The sequence below is a fragment of the Phalaenopsis equestris genome, unplaced genomic scaffold, assembly GCF_001263595.1.
Source record: "Phalaenopsis equestris unplaced genomic scaffold, ASM126359v1 Scaffold000256, whole genome shotgun sequence".
NCBI classification, from domain to species: domain Eukaryota; kingdom Viridiplantae; phylum Streptophyta; class Magnoliopsida; order Asparagales; family Orchidaceae; genus Phalaenopsis; species Phalaenopsis equestris.
The window spans coordinates 851,915-868,527 of record NW_018164698.1 but is presented as its reverse complement, the minus strand read 5'-3'; the positions used below and the strand labels follow the sequence as shown (position 1 = coordinate 868,527).

At 36.7% G+C, this 16,613-nt stretch overlaps 1 long non-coding RNA gene across 2 annotated transcripts in view; it reads left to right on the top strand.

Moving 5' to 3' along the window:
- Positions 1-12,650, top strand: part of LOC110024402 — a 19,547-nt gene extending 6,897 nt beyond the window's left edge. The window contains exons 2-4 of one of the 2 annotated variants that reach the window (XR_002293994.1): positions 3,660-3,931; positions 6,741-6,795; positions 12,223-12,650. This is a non-coding gene — a long non-coding RNA (uncharacterized LOC110024402). The remainder of the gene's footprint in view (positions 1-3,659; positions 3,932-6,740; positions 6,796-12,222) is intronic. The other variant, XR_002293993.1, reaches the window with a different exon arrangement.
- The last annotated feature ends 3,963 nt before the right edge of the window (positions 12,651-16,613 follow it).

The following is a 16,613-nucleotide window of genomic DNA, read 5'->3' as shown; positions in this document are numbered from 1 at the left end:
TCGACGAAAAATGATCGGTCAAGCCAATCGAGCCTGTGGTGGCCGATCGGTCGAGCTGACAGGAGTGGCCGATCGAACCGGCTTGGCGGTCGATTGACGAGGAGCTGTCAATCGGGCTGGGAGGTTGATTGACGGAGCATGGTCGGTTGAGCCAATCAAGTCGGTGGTGGCCGATCAGTCGAATGGACCAAAAGTGGTCGATCGGGACGATCGGGCCGGTGGCGGTCGATCAACCGAGTTGACGGAAGGAAAGTGTCGATTAAGCTAATGGAGGCGGTCGATCGAAAACACATGCAAAAAAAGATATTTTCAATGCACATTTTTTAAATTCATGCGGTGTACACAATGGAAATGCAAACACCACATGCTCCGCCAACGGGGAATCCCATTTTGTGTCATGCAAACAGAGGTGGGCGTCATGTTGCTTCGCAATATGACATTGGTAAACCTCTCCGTTGCTCGCTTACCCTAGGCTTCTCGTGAGTTTGTTTGGACGAGCATGATCCGTTGTCAGAGCTAAATGGGATCCCTCACAAGGAGGATTCTTCGTGACCGAGAAGACGAGGACTGAAGGAACGCCTTCATTTTCTCGATTGATGGATTTCAAACGTCCATCCAAATGAAATCACTGAGGCAAACGGCGGGATTAGTACAACCTTGACTTTCGGATTTTGGTTTAGGAAAAAAAAGCGTAGGTTTTACTCTTTGGATTCACAAGGGACAACACAAATCACCTAATTCTATGAAGGTTTCCTCTAAGCACACAAAAATTCTAACCTAATTCCTCTAACATCCAGACCTAGGGGGCTTTAGGAATAAAAATTGTGAGAGTTCAAAAATCTCACCAATGCGATAGTTGATGACGTGTTTTCTGGGCTTGTCCGAGCTCCTTCGAGGTGAGGATGACAACGTCGGACTCCTTCTGCAAGATGATGAAGATGCTCTCCTCGCTGGAAAGGATGACGAGGCTACCAGATTTTTTCTTTACCCCAAGTGGTGAAAAAGTTCTCATCGGAGAGGAAGAAGAAATCGTCGGAGTTTTCCTTCTCCAAAGTTTGGAAGAAGCTCTCCCGGGCTCAACTCACAGGGAGTCTTTGGAGAAGAAGAAGAAGACTGCGGAAGGGATAAAAATGGTGAAGAAGATGGAGGAAAACAACTTCCCGAACCTTCTCCTTGAGGAAGATGAAGAATCCTTCAAGAATCTCCTTAGAAACTCCTCCTCGAAGCTCCCTTGCTCCTCCTCAGCTCTCTTGCAACAATGAAAACCGATCAATCAAAATGGCTCCTTCCCCCTAGTTTCTTCTACTGTTGGGAGAGTGTCCCAAGCCTCTTTCCTAATTTGGAATGGGCCAAAACTACTCCTCATGCCATATTTTGGTGAAGAACCAGACAATATGGCTTTATCCATGGGTCATGACCGCTTCGTCGTCGAAAATATGGGGACCAGAGGGCAGAATTCGCGAATTTGGTCGAACTGGCGTGGCCACGCTTGGTTTGGGTGTGGTCAAAACTAAGGGTCGACGTGGCCACGCGTGAGAGCTGCGTAATTACATCGTGCGCTCTGTTTGGCCGGCGTGGTCACGCCATCCTCGGGTGTAGTCACGCCGGTTGAGGGACCTAGAACGCTTCAGGAGGGTTTTGATGTGGTCACGCACCGTAAAAGTCGGTCGAAGGGGTTTCGAACCTCGTGGGAATGCTGGAAGGCTGGAAGTGAGTGGGACATGATACTCTGACCTCCGTAGGTGGTTCGTAAGTGTGTCTTAAGAGCTCTAGGAGACGCTCCATATGCGTATCACTGAGTAAAAACGGTTCCAATGCGAAATTCGTCTATCCAGACCTTAAGCTTAATGTATGAACACGGTGTGGGTGATTTCGTCGACGGTCTGCGTAACAGGGATATCCGTATCAGCAAGGTACAACCCCGTATCACAGGAATGAGCGTTAACGAAGATACCGAAAGTGATGTAGTTCTTACAACGATGAACTCAAAGCATGATTATGATGTTTCAGACTTCAATTATAGTGCCTGAAGCGTTCGCTTAAAGGTCCTAAGGGCTCCTTGAGTCACGGTGGGCCCGTGTCACTCAGAAAGGGTGCCCCACATATGTTGCATAAAAATGGATGCCAACATTGTTTGGGTCAATAGTGAACAAAATAAGCCAAACATGATCCTTTTTAGTTCTTATTTTTCATATATACTCTGAGGTGACGTTTGGTAGCACCTTATTTATAGGATTTATATCTAAATTTCTCTGGATTTAGGGTAAAACCAAACAAACATGAAAAATAAGGGAACTAAATTTGGCGTTCGGTTAAATCCCATTTCCTCTTCGTTTCAACGGTAATCTGGATTTAGTTAATCCGACTGAGAGGTGGATTTAATGCATTTAATGAGAACGAAGACACAGTACCATGTAACTTCCTTCGTTGCCAAAGGTGTCTAATGGATTTACCTGGATTAAATCATAACTGCAACGAACACAATTCTGGATTCAAAAGCATCCGGATTTGATAAATTAGGATTTATCACATTTACTAAATGCTATTTGATGTAAATCTCGGATGCAGCCAAACACACCCTCATATTAATACTTTTATTAAAACCTACTAACGTAATCCTCAAATTGATTGCTTCGGAGGATGATAAGAATCTTTGGGCGGCAGATAAGAATCTTAGGAGTGATTCTCAAATGATTGATGTCTCCGTTGGATTGGAGAGGATGAAATGATTGATAATTTTTTCTAACTTCAGAGTTATCTCTTTATTATACTTCATGATTGCAATAGTACCCATACTTAGTTCAATTCACTTATTATTTAATTGGGCCGTTTATTTTTGGAGCTTTATACTAAGCCTCCAGTCGTTCAACACCAGCATTGGTGCAATAACACAAAATGGCCACTTCAGTTAAACTGGATCTTCTTTTCAGTAGATATCATGAATTATTAATATTTTATTACAGTGATTTGATTTACAGTTCTCTCTTTTCCGTTGCAACACCAGATCCGTGCGCATCTGCACGCACACATGCACAGAACATATAATTATCTCCAATGTTTATGCAATGATTTTACGAGCATTGTAAGCCTGGCATAAAAAAATTAATTGCAACATCTATTCATAATAAATTTTTGGGAATTTACATACATACCACAGCTTTTATTTACAGATCTAACGTCTAAATTTTAATATTTTCTTGTAAAATACTGGAATCTCTCAACTTCATATCAAGAATACCACCAATACTAACTTTTTTAAAGTGCTATGCAATTTTTCATGCACATTCTTTATTATGGTTATGTCGCTGAAGTGTTGCATATATAAATATCAAAGTTTAGGTGCTAAATATGTAAATACATAGGAATCATGCATAGTTTGTATATAAATCCACCATTCCTTTATGACCGCAATGTCACTGCTTCGATTACATTTCATTTTGCAGGTTTTCATAAACATGATTCTCTGTTATTAGAAATTTGTTTTCTCTCAGAAAATTTCTCAACATAAAGAAGAGCCGTAGTCTGCTGAATACTTATTCCTGAACTGTTTTATGAGTCTTAAAGAATCCTATTCACGCTTCATTAATGCATTTTCTTCATGGGCAATCTTCTGTCCTCGGTTACATAGTTCATTACACGTAGATCTATATTTCTGGCAGGTTTTTGTATGGCTATGCCGTACATTGTCTTTCGTTCCCCTCGCACTCGCCAGGCCACATCCCTGTAAGCCCGTCCAATCATCTCAAGACCGATTCGAGTTGGAGGAGAGTTGGATCTTTGATAGAGGTGATCCCATTCTATAAAATGGACTGTGCTGCATTTTCAGATAGACTACTTGAGCTTGACAGATGAAGGGAAGTATTCATCCAATGGCACATACTCGGCAGCTCAGTGACCCTGGTTTGGACAATTGGGGCTAAGAAACTCAAAGGTCTGTCTTAGTGCATCATACAGATCTTGATTTTTGGCTATACAACTAATGTTGGCAATGTTAAACTAACTGTAATCAACCTGTTCTTGCAGAATCATGCCATTTAGATTCCTTTGCTCTAACTTTAAGTTTTAGCAGCTTCTAGTAATCTATTCTGGTTCTCATCTGCCAGAAAAATTATTGCGTCCAGAGTTCGAATATAGAACTGCATCCAGATAACAGATGCAATACACGGATTGCCGGGGAGAAAAAAAAATCTGCTGTGATCAGTGTTTCGCGTCCGTTGTCTGAAAGCAGCCGACGTCCGGACCCCGGACGCAATAATTTCTCTCTTTAAAGTGGTATATGATTAGGACGAGTAATGAGGCATGAAACTCAAGAATTCTATTTTGATCATTTACACTAATCATATCATTTGCTTGTCAAAATTATTATATAATTAGATGCATTAATTCTCATTAAACAATAAAGGTTGTCAACCTCATCAATCTGTGGAAACAGAAATTACAAAACCCTCCTTTTGTCTGTGCAGAAGTATAGCTGAAACAGAAATTGAATTTAATTTTCAAAATGGATTTCTTTTATTCATTTTCATATTATTTCTATTTCTAGGGAACAATATGTTGTATTTATATGATAATTTGGAGAGAATGTGGATCAGGGTATTCTCAGTTAAATTTATATGATTTTTTTATCTAGCTGCAGGACTATATTTCTACTTTATATGACACCAATCAAACAATTATAAATTATATCGTTTACAGGTGAAAAATATTTTTGCAAAATAGAAAGAAATATTTTGCAGTTGCAAAAGAAGAAAAGCTTTTTGTGTTTTGAAGTAAATTTAGTTTGAGATATCCTGACCTAAACACTTTTATCCTCATTTGGTCCCTTTCTTGGAAGTCCTTATATAACAAATAATTTTAATTTCTTCTTGAGAATTGGACCTTATTTAGGTCCTAATGCTAAAAAAGGGAATATTGAAGAAGTCTAGGGATTTATTTGTAAAAGTTTGTAATACCGATTTTTTGAGGACTCCCAGTAATATAGTAATATACCGCCATATATGTGCTATATCAGGTCACTTAAAAAAATATTAAAGTGAAATTGCGGACTCCACAATAATCTTAAAATAATCCTGAAATAATCTCCAAATAACCTCCGCGATTCCACTTGAATAACCCCGAAATAATACTACAGGGTTATTTCAAGGTTTTTTCTGGGTTATTTTAGAGTTATTAAAGAGAAAATTATATATTTCACTTCAATAACTCCGAAATAAATTTCGCATTGTTATTTCAGGGTTATTAACTGCGGAGATTATTTTGGACTTATTTATGAGTTATTGAATTGAAATTTATCTTTAATAATCTCAAAATAATCTTGAAATAATTATAAAATAACTCTACAATTTTACTTCAATAACCCGAAATAACCTGAAATATGTAGCAGTCAAAAGAGCCAAACCCTAAGAGACCCGCAACCTCGTGTCGCGACTCGCGAACTCATTAGAGAAGCCAACGACGATACTATCGTGACTCGCGAATTCGCTGGAGAAGCCAACGGCGCAGAAAACAAAGGGATTAGGGTCCTCTGCGATTGCAATACAATCGCGATTAAAGGGAAGGCAGCAACGGGATTGGCGTGCCTCAACGACGCAGAACGAAGAGGGCGATGCTAACGTGTGGCAGGATTGGTATGAACCCCCGCGATACAGTCGTGATTTTCGCTAACCAGGGAGGACAAGACGTGATGGCAGATTTGAAACATGATCGCAACGTACATACTCGAAGAATCGGTATGCAAAGTATGTAAAGTACAAACATGTGATCCCTGTGTGATCTTGATTTGGATTCTTGTGATACAGGATTCTAGAAGATGGAAATAGTATGTAAAGTAAAGAATTTGGAGTTTCTAGGAAAGATAGCACTTGAAGTTTTGAAGGTTTTGGTCGGGCTCATCGAGTGAGCTAGCATCTCAACGGAAGCCACTACCTCAGTGCTTGTTCTAATGCAGGTGAAACTAGATCTCCCTCCCGTAGATCTGAAATTTGATGGACCGACACATATTTGAGTTTGTCATGTTGGATCGAGTTTACTTTTGTACGGAATAGACTAGAGGGATATCTGACGGGAGTCGAGTCAAAAAGTGACAGTGCTAAGGGGGATAGGTGGTGGATCACAAACGCCTTAATTTACACCTGATTGCTCAACTGGATTGTTCTGTCAATTATATCCTCAGTATATGGAATTCGAATTGTGAGGGGCATCTAGGTAAAGCTATAGTGGATTTATGTTGAGACAAAGAAACACATGAGCGTGTTCAAGATTTAGTGTGAGCTAAAGACAGTGGTTCAAGGTAATAGATCGATTCAGGAGTACTCCGTAGAGCTGGAGCAGTTGTGGGTAGATCTTGATTACTTATCACCGATGTCAAGTTGTGTCGATCCAGAGTACAAGAAAGGGAAGATCTTTAACAAACTAGGGCAATCAACAATGAAGAACACCATAGGGTTAGAAGAAGAATAGGTAGGTATGGTGAAAATAGAGAGAAACCTTGAAGAAAAGGAAAGATACAATGAAATAATCATGACAGAACCCTTTTTTTAGGAAAAAGTCATAATTGTCAAAATGGAAGATGATAAAATGTAGGATGTCAGGATACAAAGAGTCTCATTTGAAAAAATAGTCAAATTCTTACGAAATTTAAGTGATTGAATTAAAATTTTTATTCAAATAAAAACTAGAATTTATTATAGACAGTTCGTTAATCTGCTCGACTGATTCAATGCCTTTTTTATGTGTAAAAGGATCATTAACGGGATTTTTTGGCCATAGCAACAGAAGTCGTACTTCACCTACTCGGTAATCTTTGCTTTGCTCTTTTTCCTGCCTTTTTTTTAAGTGTGTTTACATATGTGACACTTACATATCTTATGCATGAACATTCATATTCACAAACATAACAATCAAATATTTAATATCATATCAAAAATAACATTATTACCTCTTTTTAAAAATTAAATGAACCTTTTCATGCATAGGTTTAAAGCTGTAAATGAAAACTTTACGTGTGCGATATGTGAAGTTTAGGTGTGAGATATGTAAAAAGAAAAGAATTAATCTCAATCGAAGGGGCTAATTTGAAACCAACATTCAATCTATGTTTTCAAACAAACACGTAATTTAAAATTAATCACTGAAATATTTAAAGCAAAACCCATCCACTATCCATGATAGTTTATCGAGGGTGACAAACTTCTGACTGACTTCAGCTCACAAAAAAATGAATGTCATATCAATTATATCCTAATATTTACAGTCGAAGAAATTGCACGCTTGTAAGGATGTGACCCGAGTCTTCTGTCCGCGTGATATTGTCGTTAAATGACACCTAAAAGTAGTGATTACAATCGGGGCCCTCTGATCGGGTGGTTGCCTCCAAACGACATCATTATATTATGGTCACAGTTACAACCCGTATGTTCCCAAACAACTTTATACAATTTGAATTGTTAAACATAAGAGTACAATTGATTGACACAAATCTTTATATCATTTAAGATCGACTTAATTTTGTCCCCTTAGATAAACATCCACCGCAGATCTATATGGATCCTTTGGATGACACAACTCATGATTGCTAATGAGGATTATTTAGTCAAGTTGGGTTGGACTACCTTTTTTGATTAAGTAGATCAGGGACCATGACGACCCAAGATGATGGAATCATGAGATCTTAATCAAATTCATCATTATTTCCTCTACCATCTACTTTAAGCTCCAAGTGATAAATTTTACAACTTAAAATGTAAGTTTATTGCTACTTTATGTTAAATATTCAGTGTTTAATAACTAGTCTTAATTAAAAGTGTTTTCCCTTTATTGAGAGGTGTAATTAACCATAGATCTTGCGCCTATGGTAAACCTCAAACCTCATATCAAAAAGTCCTTTCAAAAAATGAGAGCGAAATCTTTTGATAATGTTTTATCTACAATCTAATCTGTCTTATGAAAATTTGACCTTCAAAACTCTCTCTCTACACAAACGGAAATGCAGAGAGTTTACAGACATCAAAGTTTTCAAATCCCACAGATTTAGGGTGATTCCGTTGGGGAAGGTCTTACTTTCCATTTTTAGCTAGTAATAATTGTAATATAATACCTTTATTCTATCCACTAAGCCTTTTGCTCCTGAAAGGCATGATATCAAGGCTTCCTTATCCGAAGGAAAGTGGATTTGAAGGAAGAAAAATGTCGAGTTGTGAGATCATCTTTTGTTATCTGAGCAACCAAATATTGTATTAACTTTGATGCCAGAATGAGTGTTTTTACTTGTAGTCAATTTGAAAATTTGAAATGGTTGAAGCGAAACAACACTATTGATGACATAAAGCATTTCTTTTGGAATCAACCACACCAGCCTCTTTGAGGAAAAGAAGAAAACCAACTTCTTATTTGGTCGAGTGCATAAGGTTCTAAAATTTGTATAGGAGAAGGATCTGATGACAAATAAGTACAAAAATCTGTTATAGTTGAGGCAAACAAAAACTTAATTAAGAGATTATCGTCAATTACTGTTGCAAATCAGCCTAGACAGGTTCTGCTCAGTGAGCATCAGTGCATGACACCTACGCAAATGTCCAAGAGTCGGCTGCTAGAGTTCTTCAAACCAAAATAAATTACATAACGAAAAACTCCTTCCTTTATGACGAAGGTGATCTTTTTTACTTTGGTTGGATGCATCATAATTTTGTGATAACCAGAAAAATTGTCTAAGAAACTCATGACCAAATATCCCACTGTTAAATCGACTAGCACATCAATTTGTGATAGTGGATAGCTATTTTTAGGACATGGCGCATTTAAATTAGTGAAATCTACACATATTTTGCACTTGTAATTCTCTTTTTTTCACTTTTAGAATGTTGGCTAGTCATTCAGGATATTATACCTTCCGTATAAATCTATTATGTATCACCTTTGAGTCTTCTTGCTTATTTGGTTCAGGTAAATTATTGTTTGTGGCTCGAATCTTTTGCTTAAGCGGCTTGGATCTTGGCTTGGCGTTCAAATAATGATAGGTAACTTCTATGTAAACTTTAGCCATCTTGTTGGGACTCGATGCTAAGGCATCTTGGTGATTCCTGGGAACTTCAGTGAGATGATCTTGTGTTCTCCGCTGAATTTGGTATTGACCAAGAAGGTTCTCTTTGTTTCATCTTTGGATGCAAGCACTGTTTCAGGGGTATTTATAGCTTCAAGACTGCTGCCCTTGTTATGGTCGAGTAGGAGGATATCTTCGTGCACATTCTCCAGGCATTATAAGTAGCAAATTCGAGACTGAACTAGGTTTCCACTAATGATGATTGCTTGTCTGTCAATAAAAAACTAGATGACGACGTGGTTGGTGGACATAATTGCTTTGAAAATGGTTAGCTTTGGCCTATGGAAGATGACATTATATGTGTTGGGGGCTTCTACAATGATAAAATTGGATATCACCTTTAATTGACGTTCACCTTCTCTCCAAGTAACCTGAAGAGCAATGACTTTGCATGTCTCATAAAGAAGTCTAAAAGAGGTGGCCAATAAATTGATTGTGATTCATATTTTCTCAAAAACTCCTTTGAACATTATGTTTATGAAGCTTCCTAAGTCTATCAAAATGACAACAGTGATTACGATAGCCTCATTAAAGGGGTTTTTGCCGATAGGCAAATCAACATCTAAAAAGGTGATTGGAGTGTGGATCAGTTTGGTACATTTTGCTAAAGTGACTGAACAAATATCTCATGTCTTTAACTTTTTCATGTCGAACCTTCATGAAGCCTCAAGTTCGTCTCCTCCGAAGATGGTTGATACAACTCTAACAATGTGGACCAACATTGTCGGAGCAGGCGCATCACTCTCGCCCTCGATTGACACATTGCCTTGACGTTGACTAGGTTGCGAAGATGCCAACACTCCTCTGTATCATGACCATGATCTTAATGATTAAGCATAGCATCTATTGGGATCACAGGCATGTGTGCCCTCTTTCATGGGAAAGGACTTCTTGAAATAGTCTTTAATCTAGATGGCCTTTACAACTTCAGCAATCAAAACCCTTAATGTGCGATTTCAGCAGGAGGAGGGGGTAGTCGAAGCAGTTCTTGAGTCCTTTTTGATTTTCTCCTTTCCATTCTCTCCTCAGCATTTCTTCAATCCCGACGGATGTGCTTTTTAGGGGTGCTCTAAGGCTTCCTCTTCCTCAAGTAACTCCTCTAGTCCTAAAAATCAATATGAGATTAGCTATGATATTTCTCCCCGTATTCTAGTAGTGGAGAGGGTATAGGGCGAGAATTATACTCTTCTACGAAGATGTGACTGTTCGTGAGCTTCAAAAACTTTGCTAATGTCTTCGACTTCTGCAAGTTATGTGTATATCAAAATTGCCCTTCACATAGGACCTGATTAAAACTACGTGGGTGATAGCAGGCTCAGGTCTTGAACGTCAACATTTTCCGTTGAGAATGAGTGATGAAGCTCCTCAAGCTCTCGGTGGGCTTCTAGTATATTTTTAGGAGTGCTTGCGAGTTCTTCTGAGATTTTTTTGCGCTGGCAAATTGAGCCACAAACATTTGTTTAAATATGAGGAAGGAAGTATTAACTTCTACCGCCATGTGGTTGAAACATTGCATAGTTGATTCTTTCTATGTCATGAAGGATAAATGGCATTTTAGTGTGTCATTTATCCTGAGTAAACAAACAACTAACTCGAAGGAATTCATGTGGTCGATGGGATCGGGATCAAATTTTCCTTTGTATGATTCCAGAAATGAAATCTTAATCTTCCTCGACACCTTGACTTCTGAAATCTCTATTGAGAATGCATTCTTCTGTGTTTATGACTCCTCCTTCCTCTCCTTTCTTCTTCTTAGAATAATTAGGAGAAAATATCCGTCTTTTTCTTCTTTCTTTTCCAATTGAGTCTGCAATAAGTCCTTTTCTTTCTGAGCGATTGAGGTCGTCCATGTACAATCTTTGTCGTTCAAAGATTGGATCAAGATTTCTTCTTATCCCAGCTCTTGGTAGTTATGGGCATGCAACTCTCACTTTGGCTGCTCTTGTCTTTGTACCTCTTATCCCGGTAACTCTTGTCGTGCTACACCCTCTATTTTCAGCAGATCTTGGACATGGGCCTTCGATCTTGATGATCCAGTGTGTGTTATGGACCGAGAAAGGGTTCTAGTTGCTTCTCACATGTGATGCATTTCCTTTCTCATTATTTCTCTTAACTCATTAATTTGTTGAGTCACGAACTCTCTAGTACAATCCATCATTCTCTAAGGCCATTCTTCAGACGAAATGATCTTTTTGCAGAGTTTTGTATGAACTCCACACTTATTGCAACTTTTAGGATGTTGAATCATTTTGAGACATAGGGTCTTGTACTATTCGTGAGACCTTGTATTGTAGAGAAAAAAAATTATAGAGAGATGAATGAGAGTCTTAAGAGGAAATCTTAGAAGATGTATAAAATTTTTATCTCCGATAACCCGGAGGAGTACGACTTTTCAGAGTCTTCATGAGTTGCAAGATATCTGAGGGAGTCTTTTTCCCTTCCTTTTATAGACAAAGGAAAAAAAATAATCGACATTGTACACCTTGCACTATACGACGCCCTTCTATGTTGTCTTGATGAAAATGCCGTGATATGAGGTGTCAGGTTTTGCCAGTATAACGCCCATCCCAAGTGTCTGGGTGAAAGGATCGAGTTTCAAATGTTGAGAGACGTCCTTAATACTGGATCGATGGATGTCCTAACTAGTTATGATGACCCCCCTACGATAGCTGCCCTCGCATAGGTGGGTTGAGCTGTTCTTTTGGGGGGAAATGAATATACTCAACATGTGGGCTCAATTTAGCCACTTCGACAAGTAAGCTCAATTCAGCCACTTTAGTAGGTGGCTAAATTTAATAAGCGAAAAATTTTCTATACTCGTATTTATGTATACATCTATATTTGTAGGAAAGAATTATGAAGCATCTTTACTCACCATGTAATTAGAGAACATATAGATATGATGTAAATGGATCAACCGTTGTAATTATCATTAACAATTATAACAAATGGTGATGACTAACATAACAAGGACTAAATTATTTTTTCTTTTTCAGGCATTGAGGAGCCCTCAAACTGAGCCCATTAGGATCCTTCACTTTTTTTTTTTTCCAACCATTATTCTATTTTAAAAGCTGCAGAGTAATTTCCTTACAATAACATAACATGCAAATTTTGCTTTATAGGTCTTTCAAGCGATTACTATGATGCAAGAGAAAGTTGTGACACAAGTTGTACAATCGGTGGTTGTGACAATAGTGAAGCTTGTACATTGCAATGTTGGCCTTATAAGTGATGGATGTAGTAGTAGAAGTAATAGTTTCCATGAGAAGGCTCATGCATGATTGCCACTTGTAAGAATTCTGAGAGAATTCAAGTCAGCTTTAAACTAAAAGATCTTTCATAACTAATTGAGGATGTGTTATTGTTGCTTTTGCAAGGATTTGTTGGTCCTTGTTAAAAATATTTCACATGATTAATTACAACAAATAATTCATCAAGCTTTCTTATAGAATAATCGACGACAAGGTGGTCTGTTGTGGTGTTGTGATGGAGATCACCATTGATAATATTTTAAGTGATATGAATATACTATTTTGTATATATCAATGTTACGGGCACATTGATGATGAATTGATCAAAGTTTCGATTATTAAAGTTTAAGATCTCATTTTAACATGAAACACCATATATATGCTAATTAAAAAAATGCTGGAAGAATTGATTTGGCCTGAACTAGTTCGATCGGTTCAAGCGGGTTCTCACCTTGTGCATGAAGCTCTTAATATATTTTGAACTAAAACATCAATTTGTTTGCTTGTGTGTGTGTGCGTGCGCGCGCGCGTGCGCGCGCGTGTGTGTGTATATATATATATATATATTGGTGTACAAAAGCCCAAAGGCGAATATATTAATAAAATGAACAATTTTTAGCATTTAAAATAGTAATATTTTGATATGTGATATGAATGATTTAGGTAGTATAAATGTTAAAAATAACAAAGTTTAGGTGCAAGATATGTAAATGCATAAGAATCAATGATTTATATGTAAATGCCACAAATTTAAAGAAGTTTATAAATAATGCTTTTCAATGTCTCGATTCTCTTTCAAGTATTTTGTGTTGGTTTTGGTTCCAATAATAGAGATATTTAGTACTAAATCAAAGTGATATTGATCCGAGTTGCACCCATGTAAAAAAAGGAAAAAAATGTTCTGTGTGGACGTCAGCACGTCCGGACGGTCAACTACTGACCGCCATGTCGCCTGTCGATAAGAGATATGGCGATGTGGCGTCCAGTGGTTGTCCATCCCAACAAGTTTTCTCGTAACAAAGGCACACTAATATATTAGCTAATGCGGGGTAATATCAATGCATACAACAATGTGGTTGGCGATTGATAATTCATAGGAACTTGATTTAGCTTGACCATATATAAGAAAATCAATAGGTATTTGGCATCTTAGATTTGAAAATAAAATTAATTCAATTTGAAACCATTCGATTTTAAGTTGAATGAAATTTATCTTATTATTAGAATTAATATATAATTTTATGTTTTATTATTGCTCTAAAAAGTTTATGAAATTTATCTTATTTTACCTCCTAATTTTGCATCAAAATTCCCACACATAAACATGATGAAATCGGTGCCAGTGACACACCGGAACTTTTACATAGTAAATCTAAAAAAGGGATAATATCAGATGGATTGAGCCATGTAAAATAATATACTATTTGTGTTTGGGATTATAAAAATTTGCTCTTCTTTTTAAATAAATAAGATGGAATTATAAAGACATACAAACCACACTAATTTGTTCTCCAATGACTGCCATGAAAATAAAAAAAAGATGAAGATGTCATTGTTTAGCATTATTTTTTGATGTCATGAGTGTATAATGTCGGCTCGAACGACCTTAGGGTATGCTTCAACACATATGACTCCTCTAGGCTATTAGATGAGCCCTGACCATCCCTAGGTGTACTAAATATTCGAGTACCACCCCCTACACGCGGGGGATTCGAATATGTGACCGTAAGGGACTTACGACTTTTAAAGATGCTACTTTGCCAACAGACCACGGAACACACATGCACACTCAAAGCGCGCACACACACATAAATATATATATATAGATGATAGTTTGTAATTTAGTCAAAATTTGAGGATCGATTCATAATTTCAGTTAAATGATATAAGTAATGTAATTGTTTTCATAATGAAAATCTGAAATATGCGTTTGGCAGCAGAGAATCGATTCTCCCAGAAACATGATTCGAACTTGTTCCCGAAAATACGCTTAACTAATATAATGGAGTTGATCTTTAGCGAACTTGGTTTATAACTCAGAATAATGATGAATTAAAAACCTCAGTATTTATGAAAACTCTTATCATAAAACGCTAAGCATAGAGCTCGAGTACCCAATTTATCCATAATAATTTTATTACAAATGCTCAAAATTGACATGATTTAAAGTGGCAGTACATCCCACAACGCAGGGCATGATGAGATGAATTGAACATGATTTCTATTTTCAAAAAAATTAGTTGCATGCAAATAATAACAAGAATAAATGCGAAAATATAAATTTTATATCATATTTAATAGTCAACTAATACAACTGAAATAAAACAAAATATTGACTTAATCAAAACTGAAATGACAACAGGACGCGACTAACCAGACCCGAAAAGAGAAATACAATAGCTAAAATAAGTACTAAGAAAAATATCAAGACAAGAAATCTAAAAATGAAAAGTCTGTTTTGGCGAAGACAATCTTGCTAATGAATGAGTTTGGCCCGCTAATACAGTTGTTTATTAAAACACAAACGATAAAGGAAATTGGGTATGTAGTATGAACAACAAATAGAAATAATTACTACGTGAATATATAACATTTTAGACAATAAGAGTGTTATGAACATCAAATTTGTTTACTTATCGTAAGAAAACATGCAATTATTTTGAATAGAATTTCTTATTATTTTGTTTTTTATTTATAATTATATAATCGGTTTTAACATACACCAAGAAACTAGGAAGGTCAATACTAATCCAAGGAAACCCAACGATTTCCTGTAGACTTATCACTGTGTGGGCCCGTTGCCCTGGCTAACTAATATTCAAAAGGGTTCCATCAACTTAGATGTAGTCACACAAACAAACCAAATTTTCCACATATATCATATGTAAGAAATATGTTACTGTATAGAAGCTTGTGATATAAATATACATGTCATTTCATAAAAGAAAAGTGTAGGAAAGGAAAATATTTTAACTTTGAGATTTATTCACATTTGTTGGAGTTTTACAGCAATAGAGCAAGACAATTAGTGATTTCATCATGAGTAATAATTAAAGCTCATAACAAGTGCAAAATAATGATTAAAGCGGCAAGGGTACGACTGACAATCTTATGAAATTACGATGAATATACCATAAATAACAAGAATTAAAGCATCCAACTAGGAAGAATATGTTTATCCTCTAATAAAAAAATAGTTTTTTACCTCGAAATGGCAATAAAACTCCATATATTTTTGTTGTTCAACTAATGCTGACTAGCAATTCTTATAAGAGTCAAATTCCACAATTATTAGCAATCATGAAATTATTAAAACTAATTATTTCTTTAGATAGATGCAACTTCACTAGCATCTATTAATTTTAATAATGATATTATTATTAATATAAGAAGCATTAGGGATTTATTTAAAGACAACTTATTCTAATTTAAGAAAATAGTCAAGTGATTATGATATTAAATCTATTTAATTTAACAATCACTAACAATAATATTGAAAAAGTGAGCAAATCGATACAAAATGAAGAGCTTACCCTATGCCTTGGCTATGGTCAACCAAAATTGAGACTCGACTAAAGACAACTCTATAGCTGTTGTCTTTGGGAAAGGAAGAAGAAAGAGGGTGAAGGTTATAGGTTTTAGTGGTCTTTGTAAATTACAATCCCGTTGTTGCCTTTCCGGCCAGCTCTAAGTGTGGATGTTCAATAAAAATGTTTTGATGGTTACGTAATAAGGCGGGCAAGCAGGATGGGGCGATGTCGCAATGCCCTAGTTTGCTCTTATAGAGTAGTGAGATAGTGCAATCGAACAGTTTAGGAAAGTGATAAGGGAGAGGAAGAAGAAGAGAAAGGAAAGAATCATGAAAGTCCAAATTGGGAAGACAGTGACAAACAAGAAAAGGAACTAAATTTTGTAATCTTACATACAACCCTCCTTAAAAGAATTTAGTCTCCAAATTAATATCTTAGTTCTAGAACTGTTGCGAGTACTTCACAAACATCTTTTCTTCAATCTACGAAGTTTCTTATTATTCTTATTGGTTCCCTGTCGGCACTATTTTTGGTGTGGGGTTTGCCCGTAATAAGTTGTCGGTCATCGGAATTGAAATCCCGTTGCCCGCTTCGGAAGGACGTTTTAAAAAATTTAGTTTTGAAAAAGATGAAGTCAAACTGACCCCATAATTTTCATAGTTTAGATGAAAGAACGCTTTATCTCAAATCATGTATCTATCCCGAAGGATGAACGCAAGAATTGAGAGTGAG